Raw genomic sequence first — 24,060 nt, forward strand, 5'->3', positions numbered from 1 at the left:
CTGTTGACACAGCAGTACTTCGTAGGCTATAACAGACACGTCAACGCTTTCAGTGTTGGAGCTCATAGGGACTTGAACTCAGTTTCATTCAGGACATTTTATTAAAAAGGACTTGTGTTTTAATTCTTGGATTATTTTTGGATTTAATTCGCATTACCGTAAGTTCTTTTTTTCTTCTAATTTTCACTTTGTATTCTAGGGAAATAAATTATTCGTTAAATTTCACAAAGCTTGTTGTCATCACTCTTTTCTGTTATTTATTTTAAGAGCATAGACTCGTAACAAGAATCGCTACGATTACATCCAAATCTTTTTTTCAAGAATTGAAGTTATAAGACTGTCATCGGAAATATACGAGGACGTCGTGATTGTTACACAATATGCATAACTAAACATTATATTTCCATTGCTAAATTTTGGTGTCGTTTGCATTTTATCTTTATAGCAACAAAGCGACCAATATAACATTTTATATGGCTTTTTCTACTGACGCTTCTTAATGCAGTATATTAACCTTTAAGTGGGAAACTGATCAGTAGCGTTGCAATACATTCTGCACCCATCAAAACATATGTATGACCCCCACTGAATAAAAACGTTGTTTGATGAGAATTATGTCCCAGCCCTACCCACACCGCGGAAGGTGCAGGGGTTTCTTTGGCGGTTGCTGGACATAATATATGTAATATTATAGTGTGTCTGCGGCGTAAATAACCGAAAAACTGACTCTAAACTTCAGTATCATACTACTAAATCAGTATGGTGTCTGAAACAGCAATATGGGCTGAAAGACGTCAACTAAATCGAAGAATGAATATCAGTAGAGCAGTAGTAGTAGTAGTATGATCATGTTTTAGTTCTTACGTTTTCCTTGCTGTCTTTGCTATTAACTTTATCGTCGTTGATATGATGGATGTTGTTGACACATTCGCCACTGTTGGTTGTTTTCTGTGCTTATAATCAACACAACAATTCCAATATTTCATGTACAAGACGCAAGACAACAACTCCAATAGTTCATGTCCAATAGCAGAAGACAACTCCAGTGGTTCATGTCCAATAACGGAATCTATATGTGGCTCAGATGCGTGATTATTGACATTTCAATGCTAATGCATTTAAAATATAAAATAAATATTGTCAGTCAAGAAAAGTAGGGTTTTTTTATCTTTCTTTTCCTAGACATTCTTAAATCTGCTAGAAGTATCGATCTGATGGAACCACAATATCTAAGTCAATTAAAAAGTTTGATATCACTGAAATGCAGCAACAAAGTTTCAATCATATTTGATCCTTGATTATCCAAGCATATAATCGAATTTTCTTCTGAGCAATCATTTTAATATATTTCACCTAGACTTTTGAACAAATATTACCGATAGGATGTTGACCCTACATAAAGTTCGTCTGTTTTTGAATGGAAAAAAATATGGTTGTCTGAAAATCCATCAAAGCGTTATATTGGCTTTAGTATACGCATTGCTGTGCGCAAACGTTTGCCGGAATATATGTTTAGTTTTATTGACCTTTGTATTTAACAGCTATAAGCTGTGACACATTAAAGTCAAGTGTTTTATAATCACTGGAGGTTAAAAGTATTGACATTGCCAAAGAATTGTATTTGTTTTATTTGCTCTAAACTTAATATCAACAAAAACAATTAAGCTTGCTAATATTTCCATCATCATAGACTGACATAAAATATTGTGACAACAAGTTCCAGTTGCACGGGTCTCTCCACCTCTGATTTGTCTTTCAATTTAATTAGTTTTTCCATTTTTGATTTGTCTATTCAATGAGTTTCTCCACCTCTGATTTGTCTTTCAATTTAATTAGTTTTCCCATTTTTGATTTGTCTATTCAATGAGTTTCTCCACCTCTGATTCAGTCTTAGACCAATCAGAGTAGGTGAAAAGACGAAGCAGTAAACTTACGTTCGTCATTCTCTTCTCTTTTTTCCAGGCAGCATTTACTAATAAAAGCCGATGAATTAGTGCAATGAATGACAGGAGGAATAAAAGTGTTATATACTTCTTGTCTTTAACTAAAAAAATGTGTACGCTTTTGGCGTCGAGCTCGTATGCATGAAACATTGTCCTAATTTGGATATACCATAACATATAAACCATCAGTGGAATTTCAGAAACGTTTTTCACATCAAAAAATAAAAGCCAAAATCCCGCAACGACTCCAAAAAGAAGTAATTAAAAGCAAACAATTTCTGCCAACTTTGCAATTTTCAGTTTAATCATATTGACTAGAGTAGGGATCAATTACACCACCTTGGTTATTTGAACCCGTGTTCAAGAAGCTGGAAAATATCCATAATTTTTTTAAATTTCACTGAGTAGACCTATCCGTGGATCCAATTCACGCAAATTCATTGATTTATACGAGTTACAGAGATTTCAGTGTCTTTGTAGAAAGAAATGGTAGGCACATATACTGATGTGACATTCAACTGAATTCCGGTTTTGACTCTCAAAGGGTTAATCAACGGGCTCGAAGGGTTAATCAACGGGGGGCAATGGATTAAAATATAAGTGTGAATGTCAGCATTATAGAGAAAGACTCTGTAAGGTCTTGACTCATTAACTGACTGCCTTGGAAACTGCGCGTTGTAAATGACGATTTCAGAACTAATATTGGGAAACTAATCCGAAATTGATTACATGGCAAACAGGCTTATGTCAAAGGAATACAATCACGAAAACTATTAGTTTGTGCTTCCTAAATTGTACAATCATTGGAAACAAGAAACAACCAGTCTGAGATTGACTCATTTTAATGTGAAACTTTACTATTGAAAGGTGTAAGGAAAATGACAGTACTAGAAATGTTATTTTTTTCCTACGTCAGACAACTTAGCACATTACATAATTCGTATAAAACAGGGTTTACGAACTGGAATTGAAGAACTCCAATTAGAACGTGCCCCTTTTTATTTTATCATTATCCATCAACTTCACAAAATGTGTCCTCTTGAAAGGATTTGCAATAATATTCTGTGAATCGTACGTTATAAAAAAGCAATTGTGACAGCAATTAAAATAAAAACACCCAACGTCCTTGTTGATTAAATCTGAGATTAGATATCAATCAATATAGTGAATTCGATGCTAATATCAGTCTAATGCTTCTCGGCAATCATGAATATTTGTCTAATCAGCTTGTGAGAAGCAGGTTTTTGTCGACTGCAAGTCTAGCAGAATTGAATAAGTTTGCAACAAACTAGGGAAATCAAAATTATACAAATTCTGCTTATTATGGAGGTGACTAGGATAGGTTGTCAAATTGTCTGTTCTTCATGTTCGATTTGCTCATCAAGATACAGCTAGCTCATGTCCATGCTTAAAAGTAATGGCATAAAAGCTGTTCTTTTCCAATACGCTCATTTGTATAAATTCTCCTAAAATATCGAAAATTGTTCAAGAAAAAATGACATTTTCAGGGCAAGAGCATAAGCATTCCGCACAACAATTGGATTTTTAAACTTTTCTTACCTAAAAGGAAAACTATGAAAACATCGGCAGCACAAATCTAACAAAATCTAAAGGTTTCTCTGAGAAGGGAATTTATCCCAAGAATCCAATTGTTAACAGAAATGTTAAACTATCACTTTCACTGCAAAGAATAGGTTTTCTTCTCAGATATTACAACAGTTTCGATGATCTCGAAAACAAATCATTTGCTGATAAATAACAAGGATGAAATCAAGACGCAACATACATGAAAAATGAAGAGGAAATGAATGCAATCGTGTCAGCAACGAGAGGATAGATGTTCAATACCCGAATCACAACTCAAAAGTTAAACATAGCTACGAATAACATCGACGGGACGTACGTCACCGACTACGGTGTTACATTGCTAGGATTCAATAGCCAGAGAGGTTCTCTGCTATTTATTAAAGCTTACGCTGTCTGTATGTTTCTGAAACCGAACAATATACGTTTTAATAAATAGGCACATCGACTTATGTGTTGCTGCCCTTTCGAGGAAAGTCAGGACCCTCTCCTCAACACCTGACCTGATCCGGCCCTGGGTCCCGTGTTTTACAGCATCAGTCACTTTCGAATTGTGATTTTTAATCCTGTATTTAAAACTAAAACAAAAGAGCTGAAAGCCTTCCAAATTAGATACGATACACAGTGCGCACCATAGAACATCGAAGTTTTAGGCTTTTTCGAGGACTCTGAGCTAAGAAATATCGGAAAATTGTGTGAGTCTAGATTAATTCGAATTGAGGTTATAGACGTTCTAAGCTTTTGGTATTTGGATTGTATGATTGAGTTTCTTGCCTGAACAGTCCTCTAAAATGCAGGGTATGATCTTTCATTATGATTGTTTACGCATATTTTGTATTTTTTGACAGAAGGTTTGAATGAAAAAATGCTCTATTTATAATTTTCCTTTTAGTGAAATTAGACAATAATTCATACAAACTAAAATACCGTTTGACCCATGTCATACAAAAATGTCATGCGCAATACTTCACTGCGTGTAATAGCAACTGTATTTTGTATCAACTGCGAAACGATGCAAAGATATAAATTAAGTAGTCAATACATTGTTCCACTATTCATCTATTGAGCGAATAAAAATAATGACCGCTGTGGAACTTATTTGTAATGAATACAGAAAAAATGTTTTTAAACAATTATACAAATATTTAGAGACCCTTTCCATTCATGAGCCAAACGTTAGACAATGATTCTAAGATACTGTCTTGTTGTAAAGTATCTAATGGATATATACAATTGTCATTATTGTTTCTACATAGGGAAGTTTACCTATTCAAGATTAATCACAAGATGATGCGCATGTAATACAGTATAGAAGAAAAGAAAATAGTAAAATAACAAAGATTCTGGAGACGCAAATCCTTCAATTTTGTTTTTGAAACGTAATTTACTGAGGCAACACATTTGAGAAACGAAATCAAACGGGTTGGTGATTTTTCATCGAAAATCCCAACAAGGAGAAGTTCGTTCGATATAAATAACACGCAGAAAATTATCTGGTTCTATCGATGTGAAGTACATACTATCATCATAGATTAAGGGAATTTCTAATATCATCAGGATCGTATCATACAAGAAGAAGCTTTCTCGTGCATACAGTTTGTTTCGAAAGGCATTGAAATGCATACCACTTGCTAGAACTAGGAAGGTACATTTCATCTCAACCTCCTAAATAAATACACTTTGTACAATTACTCCTTTTTAATCAAGGCAAACACAATGCTTTTCGACGAAGGCTTGAATTGGAAGCGCTTTCATGTAATATCGGCCATTTGCTCAAAACCTATGAGTTGCCTGCAGTTGGTTAGTGGTGAGCAGCTATCAAGCAGTCATTTTGGATTTTGCAAACATCATACCTTTTACGTGACGAATAGAATGAAAATTCACACACACACACACACACACACACACACACACACACACACAAACACACAAATAACACACAAGAATTTCAGCAAATGAGATATAAATTAAAAACATTAATGGACAATCGCTGGGAGTGTAAATGGTTATATCGAACCATGTAGGGAAACAAGTTTTGCACCTTGAAAAATACCACAAAATTACTCAGGCAAACATATCAGCAGTTGACAAAATTTGAAGCATACGTCATTGGCGAGAATTAATCAGATTTGTTGTATTTGTGATAGTGTGTGAAACTATGTTTTAGAAGCAGCGAGGAATAAGCTAAATTGACTACTAACAGCCTTTTGGTTCATTCCGAATAGAGAAGCAGTTGCATTCTTTGATGGAATTTTACTGAACATTTCACTTCATACAAATAATTCAAACTAAGCCATGTAATGTTTGCCGTTAAAGTGGGATCAGTGTCCAACTAATACTGCTTGTGTACAATTTTGGATATCATACAGTGTTTGATGTCTTGACCTCCGATGCATTAAGTTTGGTACAGTACGAAATCGAACCGAGGCACAAAGGTCGGTCTAGCAAAAATCACTGTATAAATTCCCTCGAAAATGTAACAATCATGAAGTCGTGCTAATTTCTGAGTGAGACAAAATACTTTCCTTCCATTAGTTAACACATACAAGAACTTGTCGTAGTTAATGAAAGGAAAACGCATTGTATTGATACTACTGATCGTTACACGGCACAAGAAACATAAAATGGTTTCAAGACGTGTATAACAACGAAACCAAAAATATCAGTGAGGCAAATGTACATTAAAATTATTCACTTTTTGTTCATAATTTATGTCATTTTACGAAGGTAAACTAGTACTGTATGTTATCTGGTTCATAAAGTGAAGAGTGCTAGGAGACTTTGGTGGCTTAAAATGTCGTTAATTTTGATAGGTATATGAACTGAGTATAATTTTCCATCTAATCAATTTGCATAGGCACGTAAACGAAATTGCTTGTAATTTGATAAATGTCATTAATAGTTTGATATTCAATTTTTCAGTAGCTGCCCATTGTGATGATATTGTATGTGTATCGAAAAATCCATGATATAGATTTATGACAATGCCTGGAACAGCATGTTTCTATCGATCGGTGAATAATAAAGGTCGCTGGGGAAAATATTAACGGCAAGCAAAAACATAGCGCGAGTATTATAAAGATGAATCCAATGACACAGAGTTTCCCAGCTGAACTTGAGTTTCGCTATTTTTAATTAAGCAAGGTCGCTAGCACTAGCAGACGATGGGAAATCACAGTAGTATGCGTGTGCGTTACAAACTGGCATACGTCTATAAGCCATAGTAATACCTGTGCAGGTTGCAAGCTGACTGACAGTTGGTTCTATAGCAGACAAAGCCATTTTCAAAAATATCATAGTGAGACATAATCATCATACAGATTGTAAATAAAAAAACACTGAAAGAAAGCTTATTTTCTGCTCTTTCTTGTGTTTGGTTTTCAAAACTAAAAATGACAAGTATGTTTGGAATAAATATGTATACAGCTTTTATCTTGCGAAAATATTTTAAAGCCTAATAATGAACACCGGTTGCAAGGACACAAAGATCTGTCCAAATAATAACCTTAGTTTTCCATATTTTTTTATTTCCGGTTTCTCATGACTTCAGTAAAGAATGCAACATTCTGTAGAATAAAAACAAAGAAGGCAGAGAAAACTATCTCTCTCTCTTATGCTAAGTCATAATTTAATATAAATAAATTTTGAAAAGTCAATATGCATATATATATACGTTCATTCATGGGAAAACATTATGTTTTAGATTCGATACCCACCCAAAACATCATATGCACAAGCAAAGAACACGTATCTTTCCCAAAGAAACACATTTCCATGATTGCACGCAATTTGCTTTTATTCTTCCTGCGTATAATGGAGAAGCTCTCAATCGGAACTGGCAAACTGTTGATTAAACACATGCCTGAAGCCTTGCAAGCTCCTCATATACATTATCTATTTCATATCGGACAACATGATCGGTCACATTTTTGTGAAAATAAATTTTGCAAATATTCGGTCTAGCAATAACATCTGAAGCAGAATCATTCATTTTTTTTGGGGGGGGTGTTCGGGTTTTTATTTGGGTGGAATTGTTTATTCAAATTATTATTCATTGAAATTACAAAGTGCTCAGTAATATTTTTATACTAAAACATTAATTTTGAATTATAGTGAATTGAGACAAGGACATTTTGGATTATCACATTCGAGTCTGCATGCACATCAAGCACATTCAATATTGGAATTGTTTTTTAATACGACTGGAATTCAATTGGAACTTTATACAGTTTGAATCGTAATAGAACGTTTTGGACTATTTTGGGTTTAATTCACAATAATGTAAGCTCTTTTTAAATTTTCACTTTGTATTCTAGGGAAATAAATTATTAAATTTTGCAAAGGTTGTTGGTTTTCGCTCTTTTATGTTACTTATTTATGACCGTAGAGTCTTGACAATAGACCTAGATTAATGTGTACGTTGTTTGTAGTTAGATCACGCTTGCACGTAACTATATAAGATAATAGATTATGATTGTGCTATTCGTAATCGGATTGTCCGAATTGGAGAAAACGAAAATATTCTGTTTTAATATAGGTGCGTACTTCTAAAATGACAACCAGTATACTTAAGTATCAACCGCACCCCCCAAAAAATACAGTAAATGATCAAACAAATATAATGATAGAATAAAATACTATGTAGATCAAGTTGTTAATGGCAAATATTAAACGCAGAAACAAGTTTATAAACTGAAAATGTATCAGTATTAAGTGTTATTTTGAGATAAGTCATCGTATGACGTATACAACATATCGTATATTGTCTAAGGCGAGCGTGAGCTACAAAGCTAACATATATATGAGTTATATAACACATCATATATTGTCTAAGGTGAGCGTTCTAACGGGGGAGGGGCGGAGTCGCGCCGGGCACCAGAGGTCTTGGGGAGGCAAAACAGCAGATATATATTCTTTTCGAAGATGACCAAAATTGTGTGTTTGCAAATGTCCCGTTAAGGGCAGTTCGAATACAAAACTCTGTATATTGGAGTCTTCTGTAAAAGGTCAGAATGTGTGATGCCATCAGCAAGTCGTTTCCTTGTAATATCATGGTTTTACAAAATGAGTTTTAGCAGAACTTCGGCAATGCGCTTATGTGGGAAACCATGACCAATAGATAACTTTTCATGGAATATGACATGTTTTGCACTTTCTATTAATGCTGCAGGGTGTATTTTCGGCTAATAGGTCTATTAAATGTTAACCGTAGCATTTGCAACAGATGAAATGAAGTTGAAACCAAGACTTCAAAACTACAAAGCCTACAAATAAGTACTTCTGAAACGATTAGAAAATATTACCGTTTTTATGGAACATTAATTGCTCGTCACAGTGACCCAAATACAACAATTCACGTACGGACGTAAAATAGTAAACTTATATAGCCGTTCCAAATTTGTAATGAAGCATAATAATTTGCAAACTACAATGGCAAACACTCATTTATTATTGTACATGCTACCCCGCCCCCAACAACAACCCCATCCCCTTTGGATGGTGACCGATGGATGTCTAATATACAAAATCGCATGAATATATTATGCGTCTTTCTCCCCAAATTTACACTTATAGGATGGTACAACAATTAAAAATGTAACTGTAAGTGCCATTTTGAGCAAGAGGAGGGACCCGATTGTCAAAACCTCTCTAGCAAATGATCTCCACACAAGCAACCTATGTACCAAGTTTGGTGAATTTCTACAAGGAGATTTAAAAGGAAATTCAATTACGAGCAGACCGAATGACATACATGGATTGCGTTATATATTTCTGTTAAAAGGTCAATATTTGTTACAGAATGTCAAATAGTAGGAAAGTGCAATATTCCCTCTCATTTCAAAGCCAAAAATATGTCAACACAAATAAAATGTAAACAATTGGTTGACCTTACAGTTAACCCGGGTGACATTTCGATCGCTGTGCAAATTCCTAATAACCTATTAGCATTTCCAATGCAAATGTATCGTGACCTTTCGTGCAAGGCATATATTATATCCATGTTAAGCATAGATTTAATCCATGTCTATAGCATACGGAAACATAATCTGCATGTTTATTAAGGTGCAACTGACTTCGTTTAGATCAAACGTGTGTACATGTGTGATGTGTGTGACCATGCGTTCTGTAATGAACTTTACCATATGAGGTTAAAGTAACCAGTAGAAAGCAGAAGTCATTAACTAAGCTATTTTCGTTGTAGAACAACGTAATGCGCCCCCCCCCCCCCGTCTTTAAAAGTGAACTCCGTATAAATAACTAATGGGCGAAATAAAACTGTTGCCATCTCCAGGGGATAAGAATGAGTCTTCAGAGGCTGTAGCAACATAAATCATACCCATTTGCTTGGGGTAGGAAAATTTCACTATATTGTCAGAAGTGTGGGACAGGGAAATCACACCATATGGTCAGAATTTGTCAGCAGGAACGAAGCTATGCTGTGTTTGTGGTTACAAAAAAAAATTACGACACGAGGGTGAGGTTTCCTTATCCCACAGAACCGCATCTGTTGGACTATTTTTCACTCACTTATCACAAAGAAATGCTACTGAAAAAAGAACAAACATGGAGTATAGCTTTAACAATAATTAATTGTTTTCACATTTTTCAGGTCGTTAGGGAAAAGAATAAAAGTAGATGTTAAGGTAAGGAATATTTTGCAATCCTTTTGGTGTAAAGAAGGATATTTTTGTTCAATGGCCGGCATCTCTGTCTTTTTAGTACTAACCACGCAACAAAAAATGCAGACTTTCTGGATGTCATAAGCACAACGACCTCATCAACAGTATCAATGAATGCCCCTTTGCAGGACAATATATATATATATATATATATATATATATATATATATATATATATATATATATATATATATATATATATATATATATATATATATATATATATATATATATATATATATATATATATATATACATACATATATATATATATATATATATATATATATATATATATATATATATATATATATATATATATATATATATATATACATACATACATACATACATACATACATATATATATATATATATATATATATATATATATATATATATATATATATATATATATATATATATATATATATATATATATATATATATATATATATATATATATATATACACACAAGAGAGAGAGAGAGGTGCTAGGTTTATGCTCTTTCAGTTCGTTTATGACTAGAATTATATTTAATAGCATTTCAAAGGTAAGGCGCATACTAATACCCCAGACAAAGTAATGTACGTCACAATCATCTTTTTGCATTACGAATCGTTGCCACTGTTGAACAATTCTAGCAGAGAATATAAAATGCACTGTAGCCGGATGAAACTTAAATTACGCATGTGATACGCAGCCGAACCGCGGAACAGATTTCAAAGAGTTCCTGCATTCGAGAACACTCTGATGTCGTAGAAATTCTGTTCTGGTGTTCAAATCAAATAGCTCTTCTTTTACAAATATTTGTAAATATCAAATTCAGTGTTCCGTTTTCTGCTATTATTTATAACTATCAAAACATCAAGCAATGTGATATTGGATAGGTGTCAATTTCAACTCATAATCTGTCGTTTCCCGTTAGCTACGAATATATCAACCGATTGACGAAAGCAAATTAAATCATACTATATCTTCGGGTCATACAAATCAAAATCAAACAATCAAACATTACATGTACATTGATAGAATCATCGATGCCCGAACATATTTCGTTTTTCTCTTATTAACATTACTGCAAAACACCATTATTTCTGACATATTTCGGTAAATGTTCATCTTTCGCATTTGAAGCAAAGCGAGCGAGATAAGTGTTCTAAGTCTGACGAATGGCAATGTATGTAATTTAAAGAATAATAAATTAATTTTCGAATATCTTTGTGACATAAAAAAAAACAAAAAAAAAAAAACAAAAAAAATGCAGACCTTCAGTCTGATCAACGCTTGAAACTATTCGTTGCCTTGTTAAGCTTTCAACATAAGTTGGTAAGACTTGTTCGGGCCTCTGTTCTCTTGAAACACTATATGCATATTTAATTAGATAGACCAGCTACCCGACGATCGATTAAAGCGTATAAAAGAGATTCGAGGACATGCGCATCTGTGAATTATTGTTTTTAATGATACAAATGTGAATGCGCAAAGTTAGCTCAAGGAACATCAATGTGGAAGACAAACTTCTTAACACATCAGAACTATTTCTAATTTCATAAGATGGCATCAACGCGTTTTACAAAATTCCAGCTTTAGTAAGCTCTGCGATATACCATTATCAGGAGGTTTTTCAGTAGTTTCTATAGCTTTAAAGATCAAGAGCTTCATTGAAAATTACACCACTCAAAGAAACGATTGCTTTTTTAGATAAAAGATACTCGTCAAAAATCATAGAATCGGTCTGGAATTTATATAACCCTGAATCATACTTTTATCCAAAACGCTATCATTAGAAACAATAGAATATACAATGCACTGTATCAATGCAAATCCGACCTTTATTTCAATAATAGTATAATCGTTTTAAATTAGTGTTAACCCAAACAAACGTTTGCGTCATTGGAAGAATATTTAAAAGAAGCAGAGTAACCAAGCAAAATTGTCGGAAACTCTGGAGACATTTGATCTCAAAGTTTATATCAAATTCTTATTCAAAATCGTGAAAGCCTTATAATGGCAATGGCTGGTGTCATCTACAAAGATGGACTACGTTATGTTTTGATGTACGGTTATGTCTAAATATATTTGCACATTTCAGGCTACAGTACTATAAAGAGTAAAAGATTTTTTTCATAAATTGATAGATAGAAAGAAGGAAGAAAGAACGAAGGAAGGAAAACACAGACGCTTTGTAAGATGTTACGAAATGTAAAACAGGACTTTTCCCTGCGTTATTATGAAATGTCATTCTCTAATACAATGACTTAAAACTGGTTGATGTAGGAGAGATCTTTTAAGAACATTATTTGACGACAGAACTGAGGCAAGAAAGCTAACGTGGAAACAACGTTCAATATCAAAAGGATAACAGACATACCTGTTTTTCGGTCTCCTTCCCTTTTACAGCTGAAGGGGTAATGACTCGTTCACAATAGCTCCCCTCCAACAGTGCTACTCCAGATGGGCGATTGGAAGATTCATTTTCGAAGTAAAAAAGAAAGTTTTGATAGAGCACAAAATACCTCATCTGCCATTTGCCGGTGTCCGAACTTTTCTTATATAAATAGCTACTGATGGTGTTTTCATGACGGGCTTTACCAACAAGGTATAAAAGCTGGCTTTCGTTAAATCGAATAGCTTTCTGCATAATGGCGCCTCACAGAAAACTGGAGCAATTTTTGTATGATTATGTTTTGCACATGTCAAATTTTTAAGAATATTATTTAGCTCTCACTGAATGTTTTGGAATTTTATATGTATATTTCAATATATATAAAACAAATATGGAGTGTTTAAACGTGAGATAAGCATAACAAAAAGATCCAAAGTAAATATTTGCGATAATTTTCAGTAAAAATACCTGACAAGTGAATTCCTTTAAGTACCATGTGACAGAAGATTTACCATTCCAGTGTAGAATCTCGCCCATGTAAAAGCTTTTTTTTCTTTTCTTTTGCAATTAAAGTGCTAAAAATAAAAATAAAAAATATCACGAAGAAATAAATTTGTTTTCGAATAAAAGCTCATAAGAGATTATGTTATATCCTTCCTGAAACGAGATATACGACCAATGACAAAAAATTCCGTCAGCAGATGACAATCGGAAAGGCGCGAATCGGCTCCATATTACTTAGTCCTCCGTGGAAATCTGGTTTCTACACTGTATGCTTGCAACAATGCGTTGTGAACTGCTTTCTTGTCCCTACCTGGCGAGAGCCGGTTGACACAACCACTGTTGCTAGGCTAATGTCGCTTGCAATACTGTTACGAAGAAGAAAAAATAAACAGAATGTTATTGTGCTGGCGATTGAGCGCTCCCTCTCTTTTGCCGATGCAAATAAGCTGTCATTAAATTCACCTGTTCTGAAACTATGTATTGTTGGACCTGGTCGATGCTTTTTATAACAGGGAGACAGCGCGACAGATGTGTGTAGACAGACAACAATCACCGTGTATGTCGTTGTTATTGTGTTATCTCATGGTGGATACTCTGTAGCTCACCGCTTCCGTATATCGCTAATCTAGTCACAAAGCGCCCTGTAATTTGTTTTCAAATACGTCTAATTGCCAATTTGCGATGGTATCAAACGCTATATAATTTTCATGTGCGAAGCATGTAATACGGACATTTAAATGATGCCCGTACAATGGATGTCGAGCAAGTGACATTACATTCTACATAGACTGTTTTGGCCCTGTTAAGATGTATGTAGTATTGATTAGCGAAAGACACTACTGCTTGTGGTGGTGATACATTATGTCCGTGGTAAATGTTTCATTCTCCACCAATCGCCGAATACAATTGTAATTGTGTTTTGATCTGTATTATACACATGTACAATATCCACACATATATGTAATTATACTTGACATTAACTCACTTACTGGAACCAGGTTATGAAGTAGATTTTGCTTGTCTGCTTGTAAACATATTACAAGAAGGGCAATTATATATATATGTATGTGTGTATATATATATATATATATATATATATATATATATATATATATATATATATATATATATATATACAATTTTGCTAATAGCTATCTGTATAGTAGAAGTTTTTGTTAATCTAAAGGTACTAAAGATAAGTTATAGTAACTTTTCTGACTAAAAATATTTTCTAAGTTAATGTATCTACCTGATAATTACATTACACACTATTTATGTGTATGTATGTATGTATGTATGTATGTGTGGGTGCATGTATGTATGTATGCATGTATGTATATACGTATGTACAAACGTATGCAAGCAGGTATGTATGTATGTACGTGTGTGTATGTATGTATGTATGTATGTATGTATGGATGGATGGATGGATGGATGGATGTATGCATGGATGTATGTATGTATGTATGTATGTATGTATGTATGTATGTATGCAAGCATGTATGTATGTATGTATGTATGTATGTATGTATGTATTTTTTATTTTTTTATTTATTTGACCGCTCCGGTGGCCTTGTTGTTAGAGCGTGCGCCTCGGATGCGGGAGGTCGTGGGTTCGATCCCCGGCCGAGTCATACCAAAGACTTACAAAAACAGTACTAATAGCTACCTCGCTTGGCGCTCAGCATTAAGAGGTTAGTGTTAGGATAATTTTTCAGTCATCTCGCTAGGATGTCTGCAGTGCGACAGTTTATAGTGATGTCTAGCACTGGATCATCACGCTACAGACATGTAGCATGATGTCTCACCATGTCAAATTATCCTGACCCCATGCCGACCAGTCCTAACACTAACCTCTGCCTTTTAAATTAACAACGTGTCCTGAACTGTGATGGTTTCAAAGTAAAATAATGCATAGAATATTACTAACAACGTCAACAAATGTAGATTTAACAATAAAACACAAAAACACGGCTCATTTAAAAAAGGAATGAAGCTCTCTTACAAGCCAGAAACATATTATGCAATTATCAGTCGTCCGTGGAAAAAGTTTGATGACAAATGGCAACTATACAATCACCTCTTTGAATGATTCGTAGCATATTTTTTATTCATATGGACAATTTGAATTAAGTTTAGAAATGTCAATATATGACATTAAGCTTGTGTGCAGTGATAGGGGTATGACCTTATTGATGCTGTTGTTGGGTATATTAGAGACGAATATACATGTGTGTGTGTGTGTGTGTGTGTGTGTGTGTGTGTGCTTAAACCACACACATTAAAAATAACATGGTTTTGATATACCAGGACTATTCGTATATCAAAGTGTGATCCACTAGGGCGCAAAAATACGCATATATAAACGTTATTGCAAATGCTCTGTCGATTCTAGACCTATATATCAATGATGAAATTCCAGTCATTAATCATTAGTGACGTACTAAAATAACGATAAAAGTAAATAATCCTCGTTTCCTGAATGAATTTAACACGGTACACAATTTCATCGCAATCCTTTCTTTTTTATATCCCCCCTCATTTAAATAAGATACAAAATACGCAGAAATCTGGAGTGAGAGAGAAAAGAATTAGGGCTGAATGAAAACCTTGAAACTAAACTTACACCAGGTAAACTACAAAAATATGTTCGTTGTAATGGTATGTGTACACTTTTCTTGCTATTAATCTACATTTTTTATATAATGAATGATACAAAGATGCAATAGTCTTTCTCGGTTATGTGGTACACATACTGTGAGGTATTTAATGCTTTATTGTTCTTGTAGTCTCTTAAACATATAATAATTTTCTAAAAATAGTTTAATGTTAATTAAAAAGGAGAATGTCCCTCTCTCTCTCTCTCTCTCTCTCTCCGGGTTCGAATCTCCATTCAGGACGAATTAATATTCTCTAACCTGCATGGTCATACTATAATATTATTTAATCTCATTTCAAAAGATTATGTTAGAATTATCTAACTTTATCCTGAAGAATCCAAGGACACGGCCTAAAGTAACTTCGCTTGTATCATAAGACGACGTCTCTTGACTTACAAATGATTGTAAAATTTCAGTCAAATCGACCAAAGAACGCGACGAGAGAGAGAGAGAGAGAGAGAGAGAGACAGACAGACAGACAGAGACAGACCGAAAGAGAGTTTTGGCCGGTAGTAATGCCAATTAAAACATAATAATGACTTAGATCAACTGTAAATACAAAATATAATATTTTAATTACCTCTTGTTGATTCGTCATTATGCTTGATTTCTATTCATCACTACTTTCCATGCGCTTGTACGTGAATGGCTGAGCGTCCAGTGATTAAAACGGTAACCGAATGTTTGTTTTGTTCAACTTTCTTCTTTAAAATGTATCGATGATATACTACTGGTTGTATAAATGTTTTCATTAAATAGAAACTCGGCAAGCCTCGTTTCCTATTCATGAAATTTTTTATACACTTCGTGGTATATTGTTGATATATATATATATATATATATATATATATATATATATATATATATATATATATATATATATATATATATATATATATATATATAGCAAGAAGCAGCAAACTTTGTAAAATTCAACAAATAAGTTATTTCCCTATAATACGATGTGATAAAGTAAAGAAAGATTCTTAATTAAATCTCAAATAATCTTAGAATTATAGACACAAGTTCTAACAATTAAAGTTCTGAATAATCCAAAACTATAAACACTTGGTGTGTGTGCGAGAGAGAGAGAGAGAGAGAGAGAGATTTGGATTGTTTTCATAACTTCAGTAATTTTTCAGTCCTATAGTTTCATGGTTGCAACTGAGTTACTGATCGTAGCGCTTAAAATTACCTGCCTTAGCTCCAATGCTCATGCCATCAAAAAATTTCTAGTTCCGGATAGTTCAGAATTATGCATCGTTTTACGCTTGGTTAGCGAAACATAAAGTCAACAAAGGAAGGAATCTTAGATGTTACAGATCATTATGGTTAAACCAATGAAAAAATTATATATGTCAAACATCTTTTTTTCATTCTAGGAGAATAATTAGACATTAAATCAGATAATACACTGTCCATAGTTATATTATAACAGATAATATAGATTCATTATCCATAATTTCAGATACATTTGGAGGAACACTTCACTTTGCTGTCAGATTTTAAACATTTATTGCACATTTTTAGCTGCATAACTTTAACGAAAACCATCTCAACAATTTGCATTTTTCATACGTTGATATATCCTCCTTTGTCAGTTATTTTCTCAAGGCTAATAGTTCGTTTATAACACTAGTTAAGAAGTTATAACACGAGTTCGATACGAAAATTATAACACGAGTTCGATACGTCAGCTGATCTGTAATGCTGAATATGTTAAACCAGAAATTTTAAAACAAAATAGAGCATAGTATAAATAATGTATTCAGAGGAACTTATTAACAAAGCAATAATTACATTGGCTATCAAAAAGATAAAGGAGTGTAATTAATGCAGATCTAACATTTATTCATATTTGGGTGTAAATATCGTACAATATTCAGATTAATTAACATGCCCAATGACTTTTTTTTGTTTCATTTTCTTTTAGGTGGGGGAGGGGTTCCTCTATCTTTAAACAATCACAAAAGTATTTCCTCATATACATCTTTTTGTGCTATGTCCAGTCAAATATAGACATGCATTCGTTCAGCCTAATATTTAATTATTTACATTCCTCGCTAGTTTTCTCAAAATGGCGTAACGGACGGTGCATGCTATAACATTCAGCATGATTTGTTTGCTTATGCTGACACGTTGTAATAACTCTCAAATGTGCTGGGGTCTTTAGACAACATTTATGATTGCCACCAGCAAATTCATCTGGAAGAGCCTTCTTGAAATCAGTTTAATTCTTTTTAACTTTCCTTGCATCAAATATGTAAGTTTAAAAGATCCAATTATTTCACAGATTCCGCCCGATTACTTTGGTTCGCCTTTTAAAACAATATTGATCCACGTGACCGGATGTAAAATTGCAGACAGTATGATTTAAAAAGGGACTGTTTGTAAGAACATGCTCTTCGAGTCAATAATAAATGGATACTCACAAATATTCATATTAGTGTTCTTTATCTAGCAGTCACTCTTTCTATCTTAGCACCATTATATACTCTTTGTTAACCACAAGTATGTTTATGTAATATACGTATGCGAACACACATTCATTCAAGCATATACATACCCATGAACTAGATGAAATGAGACAGACAGACATACAGACAGACAGACATATAGGTGAGAGTCACAAATGTCATATACATGCAGAGTGTATCTAACATCGACATTTCTCTAAAAGTTCCAACCGTTCAAGGAAATAAAATTAAAATAATCATAAAGGAGACTTGTACGTGCGCCTGTCTGTTCAAGCGTGGATGACATTTGTGCATTTTGAAAAAATATATCCTTCCTAGATATAACTCAAGTTATTTCATGAAAAATATAATGATTATTAATAGAAATGCAACAGTCTAAATCAATAATAAAAGAACCTTAAGAAGTTAGACTTTTTTCTCGTTGTCGTTCAACCTCCATTAACTGCAATGATTAAAGCTGTAAAAAAATAAACATATTTTCATAATTCTTCAAGCGAGATAAATTGCAATAACAATCTTTTTACGCAGCGATACACTTTCGCAAAATTAAATAATACAAACTAGAGCATGAGATAGTAATAGAAAGATAATGAAGTTCTGAAATGGGCAGAGAACATTTATTTGAAAGCTTGGAACAGCGCAAGTTAGTGAGAATAAAAAAAAGATGTCAAAACAATTGATCAAATATTTGTAGAATTTCTTTATAAGATAGTGAGATATCGATCTTGCTTGCGGAATGTGAGCAGTCTGTCACATTTTCTTGATCTACATTGGCCATCTTTATTGATTGAACTATCGGAAGTGAGTTACACCGAAACGCCCTCTGGTGTTGTCAAGGGGAGATAATAACCGTGAAATGGTCTATCGCTATGATGTCTGCATTGTGGCAGTTTATAGTGCTGTCTAGAGCTGGGGCATCATTCCGCAGACATATGGCATCATGTCCCACTTCGTCACATTATCCTGACACCTAGCCGACTATTCCTAGCACTAACGTCTTAATACTGAGCGCCAAGCGAGGCAACTGCTAGTACCATTTTTATAAGTCTTTGGTATGACTCAGCCGAGGTTCAAACCGGCGATCTCCTGCATCCGAGGCAGACGCTCTAACCACATAAGACACCAGAGCGGTGTTATTTTATTAGGATATCGATAATAACAGAAAATAACCATTTATACGGATAACAGAATGTAAAGATTGTCAAATTAGTAAGGAAAATAGTTACTGTATAAAAATAGAATAAGTGAATGTTGAATCTAGTAGTAACATGTATGTTTATATTTATGAGTATATGTATATATGTATATGTGTGCGTATGTTTATATGCATATGCATGTATTTGTATGTTTATATGCATATACATGTATTTGTATGTTTGTATATGTATGTATGTGAATATGTCCGTTTATATATATATATATATATATATATATATATATATATATATATATATATATATATATATATATATATATGGTGAAGTTGCTTGAATTTGCAATATGCACAACCAAGAGAATGTTGGTACACGTCTATGTTACTTTCATTTCCTGCAGCTGAAATTTCTTTTCATGTTGTGCAAATCGTGCATGATCGAGGCACATAACTGATCCGAATGGCTGCCCTCGTGTGCTCAAAAACTCAGCCTGAACTATCGTGTGCTCAAAAAATCAGCCTGAACTATCGTGTGCTCAAAAAATCAGCCTGAACTAGTCCAAAGTCCACAAACTTTAGTAGTCATTAAAATAAGGAAAATTAATTTGACAGAGTAGGCAATATCAGCTTCTCAAGTGCAATGAATGAATATCAACATGTAAAATTAGGTAACGGCTCCCTATTTTGCAAGCTTCAATCATACACCAGAATAAAGGGAATTTAAAGTTCTTTAAACAATAGATAATAAGTACCATGTCTTGTATTACATATACACTATAACCAGTGAGGAAACCTGGGAAATTCCTTTTCTTTCAAAATAAAACTCTGTGTAAATTATCAAACTGAGCGCAACCTGCACAAGGGCTGGATTAGAATTTCAAATTAATCCATCCCTTTTGACACGTTGTTGCATCGTGATAAGAGTCACATTACGAGATATAACTCACGTGACCGTCACATGAGACGTCAACGGAAGCTGTAATCACATAATAAAACAACCAGTTCGAATTGGTCCTTGACATTGATGGAATAGCCAAATATCTGCCAATGGAGTCATATAATTCAAAATATCAACAAAAGATAGGGTTATGTTATTCTAAGTTATGAAAGATCTGATGTGATACAGAAGGCCAATAGACACCACCCCCCAGCCCACCCCCGCTAGACCGTAATCTAAGAACACTGGAAAACACCAGTGTCTAAAAGCAATAAATACATGCAACTGTGTGTTACTTACTGACACGTCTGTCTACAGTAAATTACAGTGTTATAGGTGAGATAAGATTCCAAAGTACTGAACATACCAGTACAGGTTTGGGGCTGATTTATCGGACTAGCACACATGTGGGTACGTTAGCAAAATACACTAAGCAAACAAAAACTCGAGATCTCGTGGAAAAAGTAAAGTAATTATTATTAAATATCTGTGTCAGGAGGGAAAACACAAAAAAGTAAATATTAAAATCAATAATCGGAACTAATTGGCAAAGGAAGGTTTTCGTAACTTAAGGAATATTGATTTTGTTGATACATACTGGAATGAATATTGGAAACTTTGTTTCCTTTTGTCAAAACAAAAGTTTTCAACCACAATATTGTCATTCGGGAACATTAATGTTGACTTTTCCTCGTATGTAACATTTTCCGATGCAGCAACAACAGAAGAACCGGATTTCTTTTTCATTGCAATAGCTAATGTTGATGATGCCAGTGAAGGTGTCCTGACTATAAACTTTGTTTTACTGCGATAGCTAAAGTAGATGTGGCCAGTTGTAAATCTACATGTACTAAACGTTTTCAACTGCGACAACACATTATATGTTATACATGGCGGCCAGTGGAGGAAAACACGGGAAGACACCGGAATGAACCATCGACCCACGGGAAGCAACATGCAAACTTTCTCATATAGCCATGTTGGCTGAGCCAAGAATCGAACTCAGAGGTGAATCTGTGCGTGACCTGTAAAGGCTAGCTCCTTAGTCCACTCGGCAACCCAGAGTGCATTCAAGTAACGATTAATTGCTTGCGTGAATTGTTAAGTTCAACAATTGTCGTACCACAAGGAAATATTGAGATTTAAATATTACGAAGATAAAAAGTAATGCCACAAATATGTATGACCCTGTTTTTTTGTACCTAAGTTGAAATTATATATATATATATATATATATATATATATATATATATATATATATATATATATATATATATATATATATATATATATATATATATATATATTCTTATGTTACGTGGTTAGGCTCGAATAAACAGTATATATATATATATATATATATATATATATATATATATATATATATATATATATATATATATATATATATATATATATATATATATATATATATATATATATATATATATATATATATATATATATCGATGACGTATTGTAACCTGTAGTGTGTTGAAGTCTACAGTTCCTTGTAGAAACAAGAAATATCAATCCGGTTTTTGGAAATCCGAATAAATTGTTATAAGAGCTGTCTCTGTTCAAGAATTTCGTATGAGCACACGTATATCTCCAGGTAAATAAAAAGAATTATTCCTTTTGAATCCAGCTAAGTTGAAATAACTCCAAAGGACACAATAGATACTTTCCAGTGTAAAGAAAAGGCCCAAATGAGAATATCTCTCTAAAACAAAGGCTACATCGTATTCTAAAACGCAGTTTCGAAAATCCCCTAGTTGCGAAATCGAAAGGGGGGAGGTCACGTGATCGTGTTTATATAAGTTACGCCTAACATAACCCTGACGAAAACCAATCATTTTATTTTAAGAAATAAAATAAAAAAATTGTTTATATCTTAAATCACGTAGTCCCATCATGATCTCGACAATCATTTTAAAATAAAAATAGAACTTATTTACGTGGCTGCTACTAATTTTGAATCAACGTCAGGATCTAGGTCAACAGTTAGTGTTTTTTAGTCATGGTCAAACTATCTTCTGGAAAAATATCTTCTCCAGTGAATAAATTTACATTACAATAACATGTTACGAAAAATAAAAAAAAATTGACAAACAAACAATTAAATTAAAATAAATATATATTAAATCAGATATAATTAAATCAAATATATATATATATATATATATATATATATATATATATATATATATATATATATATATATATATATATATATATATATATATATATATATATATATATATATATATATATATATATATATATATATATATATATATATATATATATATATATATATCTTTGCAGTGGATAGGATAGGGTTAATGTCAACCCATAGCCAAAGACTAGAGATATTTTAAATAAATTTGCAGAAACGTATGCCCTTATAGTCATATTGCTTAATTTAAAAAAGAGTTTACATGGTCATTAAATAATTTTTCTTCTCTATTGTGTTAACTTTATTTTCTAGTCTCCAACTGGCTAATAAACGGTGTTTACGATAGCGAAATTATAGCAAATTTTTTTTTTGGATCACTCGGCAGTTTCGCTGAACTTTTATTAAAATACGTCCTGTCCAGGATTCATTAAATTGAACAATAGCCTCCTGTTTCATTAACATTACAGGCACACAATACGACATGATGTGAAAGCATTCATTCAAATAAAAATCGCAACTGATTCCGTTGTTAAATGGGAATTTAAATCAACGGATTATAAGGAACCACACTTTGAATTTGTTCGAGACAAAGGAACATTCAGATGAAAAAGAAAACGAAATATAAAGAGAACGAGCAATATTGAGCAGTATTATGAGTACAAACTTTTTGACACAGAACTTGAAACAAAACAAAACAACATGAGGAACTGGAAAAAACAATGTATGACAAAGAAATAAAAATGGTTATTCTCAGATTGAAATCAAAATTTAACGCCGATGGGGCAGACAAGCTGTAAAAGCTTCTCAAGCATATGTAAGTGGAATTATGAAAGTAAAGTCATAAGAAAGCTGAAAATTGAAGAAAAATGAATATATGATAAAATGACTATTCCGAAAATTGAAAATGTGCACTACTAAACTCTATGCCGCAATAATTCAGTATTTCCAACAGACCATTGATTTCTTTCCATACCCTACGAAACTAAACTCAGTAAGGATGTAAACCGCTCCCAACCACACAAACCTCTCAAAACAAAACCTCGTGAAGGTCTCTTATCGGTCGATGAACGGACGACAACATTGAAAAGACAATGCATGACATTAAAATTAGACACCCAAATGACATTACTTGTGAATTAAATAAAATATTTTGTTCGACTTGTAGAAACATTTGTCCATGACTCTTTCTTCAGTTTCAATAATGAAAACTGCAAGGTTTACAGGATCGTGGTGAAATTTCCCGAGTCCTAAAACGATTTTGGATCTTATTGAACATGCCAACAAATCAAAAGAACTTTGCAATTCTCCTCTTTTTTACTGTTTTTGAAAAAGACTTTGACATATTACAACATCGTTTCTTGTTCATAACTATTGCATTTCTCAGTCTGGGTCCGTCTTTTTAATGGCAAAACAAAAACTGTGTCTTAAATATTGGTTGTTTAGGGATATTGTTTCCCTCGAGAACGTAGGTGAAACCTGGTTGTCAACTATACCCCTTATTGAGAGAGAGAGAGAGAGAGAGAGAGAGAGAGAGAGAGAGAGAGACATAATGA

This window comes from Sinohyriopsis cumingii, chromosome 4 (assembly GCF_028554795.1).
Source record: "Sinohyriopsis cumingii isolate HCF-2022 chromosome 4, ASM2855479v2, whole genome shotgun sequence".
NCBI classification, from domain to species: Eukaryota; Metazoa; Mollusca; class Bivalvia; order Unionida; family Unionidae; genus Sinohyriopsis; species Sinohyriopsis cumingii.